The following is a 12,559-nucleotide window of genomic DNA, read 5'->3' on the forward strand; positions in this document are numbered from 1 at the left end:
TCACATTATTGAGACCGATCAGCAAGGATGGTTTTGCGTTCTCCAGGGATGATGTTGGAAGGTGCTGCAAGTGTAGAAAAGATCTTATCAGTGCGTCGTAATTCACGTCATTGGACGGTAGACTTAGCTGTTTTCATGGTGTGGGCGGCTGCTACAAAATAGCGCCGCCCTTCCGCCTTCGCTTATATCTGGAAGCTCACTCGTCGCGATGTAGATTCCCTCCTGATCACATTGCCTGTCCAGCAGAGCCCAAATGGTCCCACTTCTCCGTCGAGTCCCAACTCTGAGGCTAATTCAGCCTCCACCAGGGCGATCAACCTCGCCCAGGAAAGCTACGGCATCCACGGCTCGCCCATTGTTGTAGACCGTCACTGGCACGATGCAGAAAATAGCTGGTTGTTTGGTGTCGTTGTGCGTTTGGTAGTGCTCCTGTTGGATGTTTTGGCCACGGTGTAGCAAAGTATGATGTCGTCCGCTGCATCCTGGTACACGACACAAAAATCGCGATCTACACGGCTTGGACCCGTGTTTGTTAAGGCATGTTGAGCAGAGCTGTAGCCTTAATATGCTTTCACTCCGCTCATCCACATCCGTTTAAACAGCTCACAATGGTTGGCAACGTGTCCACGAATGGCACAAACCAGGCAGTAAACGTTACTGAATTGTGAGGCGCTCGAAACACTCGTATTCGCTTCCGTTTTGACAGATTGTGAGGGGACGTGTGAGTGGAAACTCCTAGACATCCATGGATGATCTGTTCGGTAGGGGGGGGGGGGGGTTTACGCGGTAACGTCGCTCGCGTCATCCACCAAAGCCTCCATGAAATCCTCGAAATGTTTTAGAGTGAGCTCGGCAAACTTGTTTTTAACCGAGACCATTCCAGCCTCCTCGTAGCGGAAAGTTTTTCCACCAAATCTGCTAGGAGCTCAGGGTTCTTGAAGTGACTTTGCATGTTGCTGAGCGTCAGGTGATCACACAAGTTTACCATTTCTAGTCCGAACGTGATTATACTATTCAAATGTTCTGATTTCGGTGAATCTAACCTCCGCACACTATCCGTAAGATGCCTTATTAGCTGAGTCTTATTTCCAAAAAGCTTCTCCAATCGCTTGATGATAAGAGGCGCGGCGTTGGGCAGTTTAAGTTTCGACTGAACGGCATCTCGAGCGGGGCATTTTAAACACTCTACTACCCTTATAGTGTTTTCAACGTCCGTGTATCCTCATGCCCTTGTCGACTCGTTGTAGCAGTTGTAGAACACTGCCCATTCCTTCGAGCATCCCGAAAATATAGGCAAATTTTCGGGTACATATCTCGCGCGATGCTCTGCGCTGTCACTCGCACAGGAGTCTCATGCCGGATTGATGAGCTTGTGGGTTACTTGCTTTGCAATTAGGTTTCATGGGTTTTGGTGCGTTGCTCTGCGTTGACACTGGAGCGGGCGTCACTATCGGGGTTGACGAGCTTGCCTGCGGCATATGCTGTGATGAGGGTACAAACTTGTATTGAACTAATGGGAAAGTTGGTATTCCTTGCTGCTTGCCTGTGTTGCTTCACCCATCACTGTGAAGAAGGCCCTGGATGCACTGTAATTACCCAAGTAGAAATTGTCAGGCGAAATGTGGGCAAAACAGGGGGAGAAAGGTAAAAATCTGCTCGATCCGTGTGGAAGAGCATCAAATGTATGGTGGTGTGTGTAAACGTCAAGAGCTGCGGGTGCATTTTCAAATCAAAACAAACTGGTGTTGGAAACGGATGAAAGTGATTTCTTTTGCTTCGAACTTAAAGTTGTTTTTTTTATTTGTTTTGCATAAAACCAAGTGAAAATGGATCCTTCCAAACGCTTGAAGAAAAGTGGAGTGGCGAGCAAGCGTGCCAAAGCAATTTGGGAGCGCTTTGAAAAGGAATGGGAAGAGGAAAATCTTCCAGGAACAAGCAGCGGTGTCGATCAACAAGGTAAGTTATGTTTGTGCTGAAATTGTATGAAATATGGAAAATGCAAGCAGAGCAATAATTTGTTATTTAATATTATTACACATTACAGCTTCATCATACGGGAATGTGCAGTAGGATGCCGTGGAAGTTGCCGATATACCCATGGAATCAGAAGCCGCGGATTACGTTTCTGATGACGATGAAGACGCTGATTGCTCTGTGTTGGAAGACGATTGGAGTGAAGGCGAATTGGAGGACGAAGTCAATGAGGATGAGTATTTTGATGCTGATGAAGCCCCCGAAGGCAATGCTTATGCTAGCAGGTATAGGATATGGGCTTTAACTCATAAAATAACGCATTCTGCATTGAGTGATTTGCTGGTGTTGACTCGTGAAACTACAAATATTTCTCTTCCTAGGTGTGCAAAGACGCTACTGAAGACTCCGAAACAGGTGGAGAGACATTTTACGGCCGTTGGAGAAGGGCAGCTTTGGTACCAAGGAATACAAAGCACTCTCCAACAATATTATCGGTAAGAATAATATAACTATTTGGAATAAACATGTGGTGATTTTTGTTTTTCTTTTTTCGTTCTAGATCTGTACCACCAGTCATCAGATTGATAGAAGCAAATATTGCGGTAGATGGACTTCCGATGCATAATAGTGGACCAACGCAGCTATGGCCTATATTAATGCATATAGTTAATCTACCAGCACTGCCAATCATGGTGCTGGGTGTATTTTGTGGTGCGACAAAACCGAGCTGTTTGTAAGGGTTTCTCCGGCCTTTAGTGGATGATATCAAACGCGTTCTGGTGCAAGGCATTGATATCAATGGAATTACCATCGACTTTCGCCTGAAAGCTATTGTAGCAGATACACCAGCTCGTGCGTTCATCAAAGGTAAGAATGATACAATAAGTAACTTAATAGTACGAAATGAGAATTTTCAAAGGAAAGCAGAAAGTAACAGCAAATTTAATATATATTTTTAGGAGTAACGTATCCTCCTGGGCTGGAAGCATGTATAAAGTGCAAAATAGTTGGCAGCTATGATGGAACCAAAACAATTTATGAAGGAACAGCTGAAGTTCGCACCGACAAAGAATTTAGAAACGGAGACTACGTGAAGCACCAAAAATATTATACGCCATTATTAGACATAGATGAAATAGACATCGTAACACAAACAACGATAGCCGATGACCTTCACTTGTTCGCACTAGGAATAGAAAAAAAAATACTTAAAGGTTTTACAACTGGTGCTTTACATCCTTTTCCGAAGTGGTCAAAACAGGAATTTCGTTAAAACAGTTAGAAATTTTGAATATATAAGTCAGGATCGAATACCCGTCAGAGATACATCGTAAGCCTAGGTCATTAAAATATTTAGGGTTTTGGAAGGGGTCCGAATTGTCAGCATTTTTACATCACGTTAGCATACCTTTGTTAAAAAATCAGAATATCAGATGTAGCCTATGAGCACCATAAGCTTTTTTTCATTGCGGTAAATTTATTCTCTTCAAGATTATTTGAACAATATTGGATATTTGCTGGTCAGTTGCTCGAACAATTTGTATTAGAATATAGCAAAGTTTATAGTCGAACACATTTAACAATTAACGTTCATAATTTACTACATGTAGCAGCAGATGTTGAAAATTTCGGGCCTCTTCCATTTTTATCAACTTATCGTATTGAGGACAAGTTAGGGTTTATGAAAAACTTAGCTAGAACAGGACATAGAACTTTAAACCAGATAGTGTGTAGGTTAATAGAACTAACACAATTAGAGGCAGCAGATGCAAGGCCAAAGGATGATAGAGTGTATCCATCACTAAAGGTTAAAAAAAGATGAGGTAATTTTGTTATTCAAACCAAAATTTATGTTAAGAAAGGGCAATAGAAATGGATGGTTTTTAACACAGGAGGATCAGATAGTAAGGTATTGTACTGCAGAAAAGTCATCAGGTTCATATTTTATAGAAGGACGACTCTTAAAGGAGAAACAACCCACTTTTAGCCAACCATGTAGCTCGGCGATAATTTATAACTTTACAGCTAGGGTAGAAGATTTATCACAGGAAATAGTCAGGATAGAATTAAAAGAAATTAAATGCAAGCTAGTGGCAGTTAGTTTAGATCAGGGTAATACATTTTATTTCAGTCCTCTTTTACATACATTTGAAAGTTAGATCATAATTGTTATATGTAAGTTGTTAGGCTTAGAATAGGTAGTAAAGGTTTAAGTTTAGGTAAATATTTTTATTAGTTTAGTTTTGTATTAAAATGATTAGAATCAAGTAGCCGAGTATGCCGGGAAAAGGCAAAATGCAAGGAGGAAATGCCTTAAGAACTAGAACAGATTGTTGGTATTTCATACATAATATTTACTTATTAAATTCATATACGTTTACTCCAACATAGTTCATATCACAACTTGAATCACAACTCATATCCTAATTGTATAAATGCCAAAATCATTAATTAAATAAAAAACTTCTACAATTAATGGACCATTATATCTATCTAAATCTAAGCTTCTTTTTTACGTTTTACCGTATGTCGCAACCCTTTCACATCACTTCGTGCCTTTCCATGGTTAAGTTTCTTAACTAGAAAATCTTTCACAGTTCCATCTGAAACTGATACCATGTTACTACCGCCTACAAATTTGAAAAGAGCTATTACATGTATATATTTTTCCAAAGGTAGTTTCGGTTCTGGTATGCTTTTTCCTGACCACGAAAACAAGGAAAAGAACTCTCTATCAAAGAGTAGATCTAACGTGCTGGATAATCTTTCATTAACAACACTGATACCTTTCAATATATTTACAAGCAGGTATATTGTTTCTGCCATAAAAATGCTGTTCGTTTTCAGTTTTTCCTCCATTTCCTCAAGCATTTCTAGGGTTTCTAATCTTTTAAAGTGTCCCTGTAAGCTCTCAGAATTTTTCATGCCGCTTGTATTTTTTAAAACTAGGCCGACCTCTTGTGAAGTGTGGCAACATACTTTTGATGAAATATCTATTTTCTTTGCTAAACGGTCTAACTGTGTATCTCCAGGTGACTTTTTTTTAAGGATCGGATGATTGGTGTTGGAAATGGGTAAGGAACTGGTTCGAGGAGGTACGACGGGAACATGCGAAGCAACGGAAGAAATGAGCAGGGAACTTGATCGATCGAAAACTATTGGATCAGGACGGATTGGCACAGGTGGTTGTACAGGAGAACATGGAAGGGACAGAGAAGTCGTGCGTGGTGACACGGTAGGACTGAGAGGGAGGGAAACAGAATGCCGGAACGAAACGTTTTGCACAATCGAAGTTGGACCGAACAACGAAGAGGTACGTGGAGGGACCGGGATTGGATTGGGAGTTGTGATTTTGGGGGGCAGAGAAGGGAATGAAATATTGTGAACTCCTGAAGAACTTGGAAAGGATAAGGACGCTGTGCGAACAAGCAGGGGAGGTGAATTTAATGTGTCACCTGGAGATACACTAACCGGAACGCGGATTGCTGTCTTTCTGCTGAACCAATTCGTATGAGATGGTTTTTATGCTGATGTTTTACGATGTTGTTGTTGCTATCGTTGTTGTTGTTGTTGGTGTTGTTGACAGGAGCTTCAGACATTTTCCTATAAAGGTAAAACCAATTCAATTACTTTTGTTCTCAATTAACGCAGCTCACGCAAATCCGGAAAGCAGTACATCTCATTGAGGTAGTGCCGGCTGAACGATGGAACTGCGATCAAATCTGCGTAAGTACTCAAAATTTAATAACCAACCTGTATATAATATTCTCTACTATAATTCACAGCTATGTAAGGAGTCAATGCACTGGGAAACTTGAGAAAGTAGGCGCGGTTTCAATCCGATGCGAACGCTGGAATAAATAGAATGTTTACAATCACATAACCTATTTTTTTTCGCCTGCTGTCACCTATTTGCCATTGGTTTCAATGTGTGCGTGTCTTCGCGAAAACTTGGACCTGTGTGCGTGCAATCCCATCTCCCGCTAAGCTGAAAACGGGAGATGGCAAATAGAAAAGAAAAAAAACTGCACGATTTTTCTACTTGGGTATGTAGCGGAATTTGGGGCAAGTGTGTCATACGGGGCAAGAGTGCCACCAAGCATTTTTCCTTAAAAAACTGTAGTTTAATGATCAATTGTGTTTACAGTTGGTTGCTTTCCAATGACTAGGTATACTGAGCCGAATTTCATATAGACCAATCGATATTTCCCATTGTTTTGAACTGATTTACGTTGAGTTTCAAAATTGAGCAGAATATTATAATTTTTTAATCCAACCAAATAAGCTTTCAAATATCATGCGAACAATCAACCGAGGATATATTTACACCACCGTATAGCTGAGAAAACGTGATTTTTTTTGTGGGGCTAGTTGAAAAAAACTTTCTTTTTGTCACTGAAAAATTCTATTTCAATAAAGTTACAACTTTTGGGGCAAAAGAGCCATCTCTATTTGGGGCAAGTGTGCCACCATCTTTCATAGGCGCGAGCTGTCATAAATGTAAACATTGTTGTAGCGTTCACCGGTATGGTACGCTTTTACAAGCGGATACTACTCCGGAAAAACAGACCAGCAACAACCCATATTGCGATACAGTTTGTGATGAAAAGGGGTTCATTGGTGACTCAAGACATGTAGGAATACATACACTACTGGTACAAGCGTAATAATTTCCAATTATCTAAGAAATACGGTTATTTTCACCAAGTGGCCGTCTTGCCCCATACGAGTGGCACTCTTGCCCAATAGCCCAAAAAACAACGTCTTTTTGGACCCTTTTTAAAACGCTTCAAAAACTTTTTTGTTTGCAATTTTTTCAAGCGAAACTCAGTTATAAGTGAGGAAATAGATGTAAAATGGTTATGAGATTTAAATCGGCTTTTGAAAAACACGTTTTAGTGAGTTATAACTTGAAATGCTTAAGGTGGCACACTTGCCCCAAATTCCGCTATGGTACAACATTTGCGATGCATACCAACACGATAGTGCTTTTCTTATATTTCTTTATTTATTTATTTATTTATTTATTTATTTATTTATTAATAAGGTATCGAGCCTCCATGGTCTACATACACAAATACAACTAATGTCTTAAACTATGGGTTCCTAAAATTAGACGTAATGCAGTCTCGTATGACGCTAGTACATTCCGGTTCACTAAAGGACAGGTCTACAAAATTTGAAAATAAATTAAAATTCTTGGACATTAATAATAATGGATCCCTAGCACAGAAAAGACGATAATGAAAATCAGTTATTAAAAATTGTCGAGTTTTTAAAAGTCTTGTAGAGACATAAAAATTTACATTACTTAGCAATAGAGGTTTAAACATTAACATTCCTTGGGCAACCATTCTTCTCTTTTCCAAAGTTTCAAGCACTAACAACTGAGACCTCGTATGAAGTTCGGTTATTTGCTACCATTTAACTGTATAGTATTCAATTAAAAATATTGCAACTAAAAAGTGGTCAACTGTAAAATTCTTAGTGCAGTTAGATTAAAATTAAACAAATATACATACAGCAATTATCCTTAGTACGCGATACTCGATATACGCGAATTCTCAGTACGCGATTCCTCTAAATTTGACAGCTCCATGTGTTTTTTTGCAATTATTTTAATACTTTGAAATATTTTATGCTCTTTTTGCATTTCCTTAATGTTCTTAAAGCATTTTGCATTAAATTTGTGCTGAAAATACCTGTTTTACAACAAAAAAAAAACATTAATACAAAACTCTTTGGCGAAATATTTCAACCCTCGAACCGGTAGTGTAAACTGTTTTTCCATAGGAATCCGCTATACGCGAAAACTCGAGATTCGCTATTGTGCTCGGTCCCGTACGATAGCGTATATCGGATAATGACTGTACATACATTCATGAATAAATGTGTAATGTGTTTGAAAATAGGCGGGGAATGAGGCGACGATCGGTTTTACGGTAGGTTAGTTTCTACTGACGTGAGCCGAAGTAGTGCGAACTGGTTCTAAGCGAACCAATGGATCTTGTAGTCCAGGTCGGTTTCCCTTACTGGAACGGTTTGGAGCATAGAGGCCTTACCTTGCGTAGGGCTACGTTACTAAGGTCATGAAATGAGATGGCGCAGACGAGGTTATTAGGAAGTGTATCGTCCTATCTGTTCTGACAGTCCGAACGAATCTGATCTGCCATGATCGGAAAATGTTTTATTTATACCCTAAGGAAGTAATAGGTTTGGTGTAATTTTCTACAAATTGAGGACATTGGTTTGTTTTATTAACAATTCATTGCTATCGTTTAACTTCAGCTCGATGCTGACAAAAGATCTAGTCGTTGTCACTATAGGCCATGAAAAACTGTCGCTTACGGGTGTTTTGGATTATAATGTATTTAGCGTTTAGTTCAATTATCTTTATTTTAGCTTTTCACAAATCGGTCTGCTCTTACAATGGGCGCCAAACAGAATGGTCGTTCACGCAAAAGGAATTCTGACAGATCTCTTGATGACAGCTCGTACTCTGCGTAGGAGTCACGCGAACTGCACAGTGGGCTGCTGCATGTATAAGCTGTTTCAGCTTTGGGTTATGATGTGTAATTTGTTCTAATTGTTAAGTGTTTATCTATCTTTGCCTACGTTGCGCTTTTGGTGATATATTCTCGGTTCACCTACTTTTCTAAAAGTGTGTCTCAATTGTTTTTGTATGAACGATGTGGCCTAAATTCTTCTGAGGTGTGTGCTATGGTGTGCATGTGTTTATGTCTGATAGTGTTTATTGTAATAAGTGTTAAATGTGTTTTATGAAAATAGTAATGAATTTTGTAAATAGAAAAAATGTTTTAATTGTGCAATACTATAGTTTATAAATTCACCTTTTATTTGATATTCAATCGCATTCCGAGGTGCCAGCGATTGAAATTTGGGCTTTGGTGAAATTCGATTATTCTATGCAAAAGTAAATGTAGATTTAAAAAAGTGCGTTAGCCATGCTGAAAAATTGTTTAAAGCTTTCATTAATGATAAATGTTTTGCAGCACTGGAACTAAGCGGGATAAAATGGACGGAAAGCACACTACGCTAGTGGGGACTATTATGCAGAAAGTCTAATCGTCTCTCCAGTCTTTTAACCACAACACATAGCTGCAATTATACACGGATAGTGAAACAAGAAAAAAGTAAACATACCTGTTTCTACATATAAGAAGTATTAATTCGATGTTGTTTTTCCTGCGATGAATGTTAGCGTTCCAAACTGTGCCAGCATATGAGTCATTGACAAACTGAGACAACCCTTACTTTACCATGTGGGGTAAAAGGACCTTATTTGTGAAGCTGAAATGAAAAAAACTTCCTTTCCAGTTGGTATATACAAAAGGTATTAAAAAAATACCAATTGAATACTCCAGCCAGCACCACGAGGAGGTCGAAAGGAAATGGCCAGCCATGCTAGAAGAAAAAAAAAATATGTCTATATGAGGTTACGCAAATATCGAAAATCAATGTGTCACTTTCACAGCTTCCAATAAAGGCTGAAAACAATCATCAGGGTGCATTTTGCGGAAGTGATATTCCACCAAATACTGATTTAGGTGCGTAATGCGGTTTGTGCCCTTTTTCTTGAGGAAATCTGTAAGCCAACGCCATAGATTTTCGACTTTTTGCGTATGAATAAATTTATTGTCGGGATGAACGAAATTTTTTGAATGGTTAACCTTTCACTAATAAGTTTTTTGAATTCCATGGCTGTACCTAATCTCGGCTAATGAAACATATCCTCCCCAAGAGTCTGTTAGGATTGTTGTGCCATCATCTACGTTGTCGCATATTAACCGAGTCAACGTATCAGCGTTCCGATGCTCTACTCGCTGCAAAAAAAATTCGTTCGTCTCCCGACAAATTCCACCAACCAACCACTCTTTGTCAGTGCGAGTGAGCCGTCCACGGTTATACTTTCGTGAGGTTATTTTCGTCTCATTGATTTCGACTGTCTTGCCAGGGCCGCCAATTTTTGATGGCGCCAGCATTGCGACAACATCGAAAAGGAAGAGATGTATATTACGGAAATGGTCAATTACCGTTATTTTGCTGAGCTGCAACTGCTTCACCACTTCTGCCATGCTGGCATTCATGCTCCACAGGTACAGCAACAGGACCTCCTGCATCAGTGTAAGTCTGGGTCCTTCAAAGAAAGGATAGATAAGGTAAAAATAAGGTAATTGAAAAAGGCAATGGGCTTGCAAAGACGAATTGTGATGAAATTAGTTTATATTTTGAAAAAAGAGCTTAGATATGCACAAGGAAGCTGGCAACCAATCGATCGTTCTACAGGGTTTGGACATTCCTGAGGAAGGTCAAAACCGCAACACGGTTGTTGCGCTGGATACCTAAGTCAGTCAGTAAAGAAGTTAAGAAAATCTAAAGGGAAGTCAAAGGAAGTGTGTAACACAGAAATAAATATTAAATAAAAACAACTACAAAAAACCGACCGCTTAATAAAGAAAACATATTAACAATAACACCCCCACTTCAACACCGGGCGCGAGTTAAGTGTATGGGTTTCGGATACTCTAATAAGAACGTCTGTTCTTGTTGGATTCTACTTGTTGGATTAAAAAAAGTATTGGTGTTCGCGGCCCAAATGAGGCTAGAACCCGTGCCGATCATGTTATGTTGCAAAGTCGTGCAAACTGACGACTGTACCACGGGATCGTCTCGGTGTGTTAACAGAACATTATTTGTGCTGAACAATATTTATCACAAAAAAACTTCAATCGTAATGAAATTACCTTAACTTAAAGCAAAACAAAAGAAAAAATAAAAGCCGAACAAAGTAACTGTTGCTACAGATTTGCTTTTTGGGTAACGGTCAGGCGAAATAGAAAAGCGAAACGCACTAAGCGAAATGGGCAACGCAGGAGAGAAAACGCATTGTTGTTTCGCCCGATCGAGTGAAAAAAGGAAGAGAGGAGTTTCCGGAAAAGAGACGATCTTTTTGAGATAGGAAAGAGCAACGTGGGCAGCATCAATTTTTAAAGCGTCACCAATAAACAAAAGTGTGCTATTACAAAGGTGTTTAAAGTTTTCCATCTCTACAGTAACTATACCTTAACAAAAGCTAAAAAAGTTTCGGATATTGGTAAATAGAAAATAAACGACACCGCCAAACCGCTGCGCTATACACCACCAACAAAAAATTACAACCCATTCAGGGCGCGCGCGCGCACTTCAGTTGGGTTTGTTGTTGGTATACAAGAGGCTTGAACCCATGACGGGTGCGCTAAAGGCTAAGAAATCGATCGCGCTGACAATTCTATGGATTCCACACATGTTTCGAATATTAATTATTAAGACATGTTTCTTTCACTCTGATGCTTATACACGGCCTTTTTAGCACATTCACTGCCATGTAACAATTTTTTTTTTCACTTTTGTTCAATTTTTTTTCACTCACAAAACGAATGCAGGTGCTGAAAAGATTGAGCTGGAAAAATGCCACCGCCACCCCCGCACCCACCCCACCACCTTCACCTAAACCGGGCCTTAGGCCCGTGGCAACGCTTCATCGGATGCGATTTTATCGGACGTGCGAATCGCATGCCGTGTCAACGCTCTTCCGATTCGCATTGCGATTTTTTGAGTGTGTTTGACATTTGAAGATAAACAAAACGACAACAACACAAAGCAGCCTCTGAATAAAGGCTAATACGCTAAAGTTAACTTTAAATAAATCTACTCTTAGTTATTGATAGTTACTGCTAGTGGAAAAAGGGTAAGATTATCTATATTCATTATTAATAGCTTTTACAAGCCGGAAGTTTTGGTAGTTCTTGTTTAGTTCTATTTCGTCTCAAGCGTTGTACCCCAATCATCGTTCAGTGGCCAAACGTCACATGAATCGCGCCCCGCATTGGGGTGCCATAAGCCCCCTATACACTGTTGTGCATATCTGTCATAACCCTTGTGACAAGATGATGGAATGTGACACTATTAATTCATACAACTGGTGCTGTCCAGCAAGCTCTAGTATCGCGTCGTTTAGACACCTAACCTCTTTCGCTGCAGGTAAAATCTTCTGAAATCTGATTGAATTAAATTTAAGCTCTTGTTGAGTTCTACTTGTCGATCATTTCGTCAGATGCCATGCCAACAACACTGCCAGTATCTGCAGCGTTTGCTTCTCCATTAGTTGCAGCTCCTACACAATCATCATCCGGACCACATAGTATGATGGATTCTCATCCTCCGACTGATGTTATTCATCGCTCGTATCGGATAAAAATCAAAACGGAAGTTTTTGCAAAGCTTGCTCACGATTTCATTATGTCGTAAACAGTGGCGGATTTAACTGTACGCGGACTGATCGGCCGCGGGAGGCCCCGTGTATGGTAATTCCAACCTGTAGCCAGTGGCGTATTTAACGGTAAGCAAAGTAAGCAATTGCGGGGGGCCCGGTCAATGAGGGGCCCCGGAATCTTTAGTCCATTCCCAAGTGCCACAAATCCACTAAACGACCACTAAACGGCTTCTAAACGACTTAAGTTCTCTACCTAAACGGAATATAGAAAGACTTCGTTTAGCAGACGGCAAACGACTCATGCATTCTAAA

The 12,559-nt window shown here is 39.9% G+C and overlaps 1 long non-coding RNA gene across 1 annotated transcript; it reads left to right on the forward strand.

The window, feature by feature from the left end:
• The first annotated feature begins 893 nt into the window (after positions 1-893).
• LOC120897779 lies at positions 894-4,408 on the forward strand. The gene is made up of 5 exons (XR_005738576.1): positions 894-1,956; positions 2,045-2,258; positions 2,355-2,468; positions 2,534-2,841; positions 2,934-4,408. It is a non-coding gene; the product is annotated as an uncharacterized LOC120897779 (long non-coding RNA).
• Positions 4,409-12,559: the final 8,151 nt, after the last annotated feature.

The sequence above is a fragment of the Anopheles arabiensis genome, chromosome 2 (assembly GCF_016920715.1).
Source record: "Anopheles arabiensis isolate DONGOLA chromosome 2, AaraD3, whole genome shotgun sequence".
Taxonomy (NCBI): Eukaryota; Metazoa; Arthropoda; class Insecta; order Diptera; family Culicidae; genus Anopheles; species Anopheles arabiensis.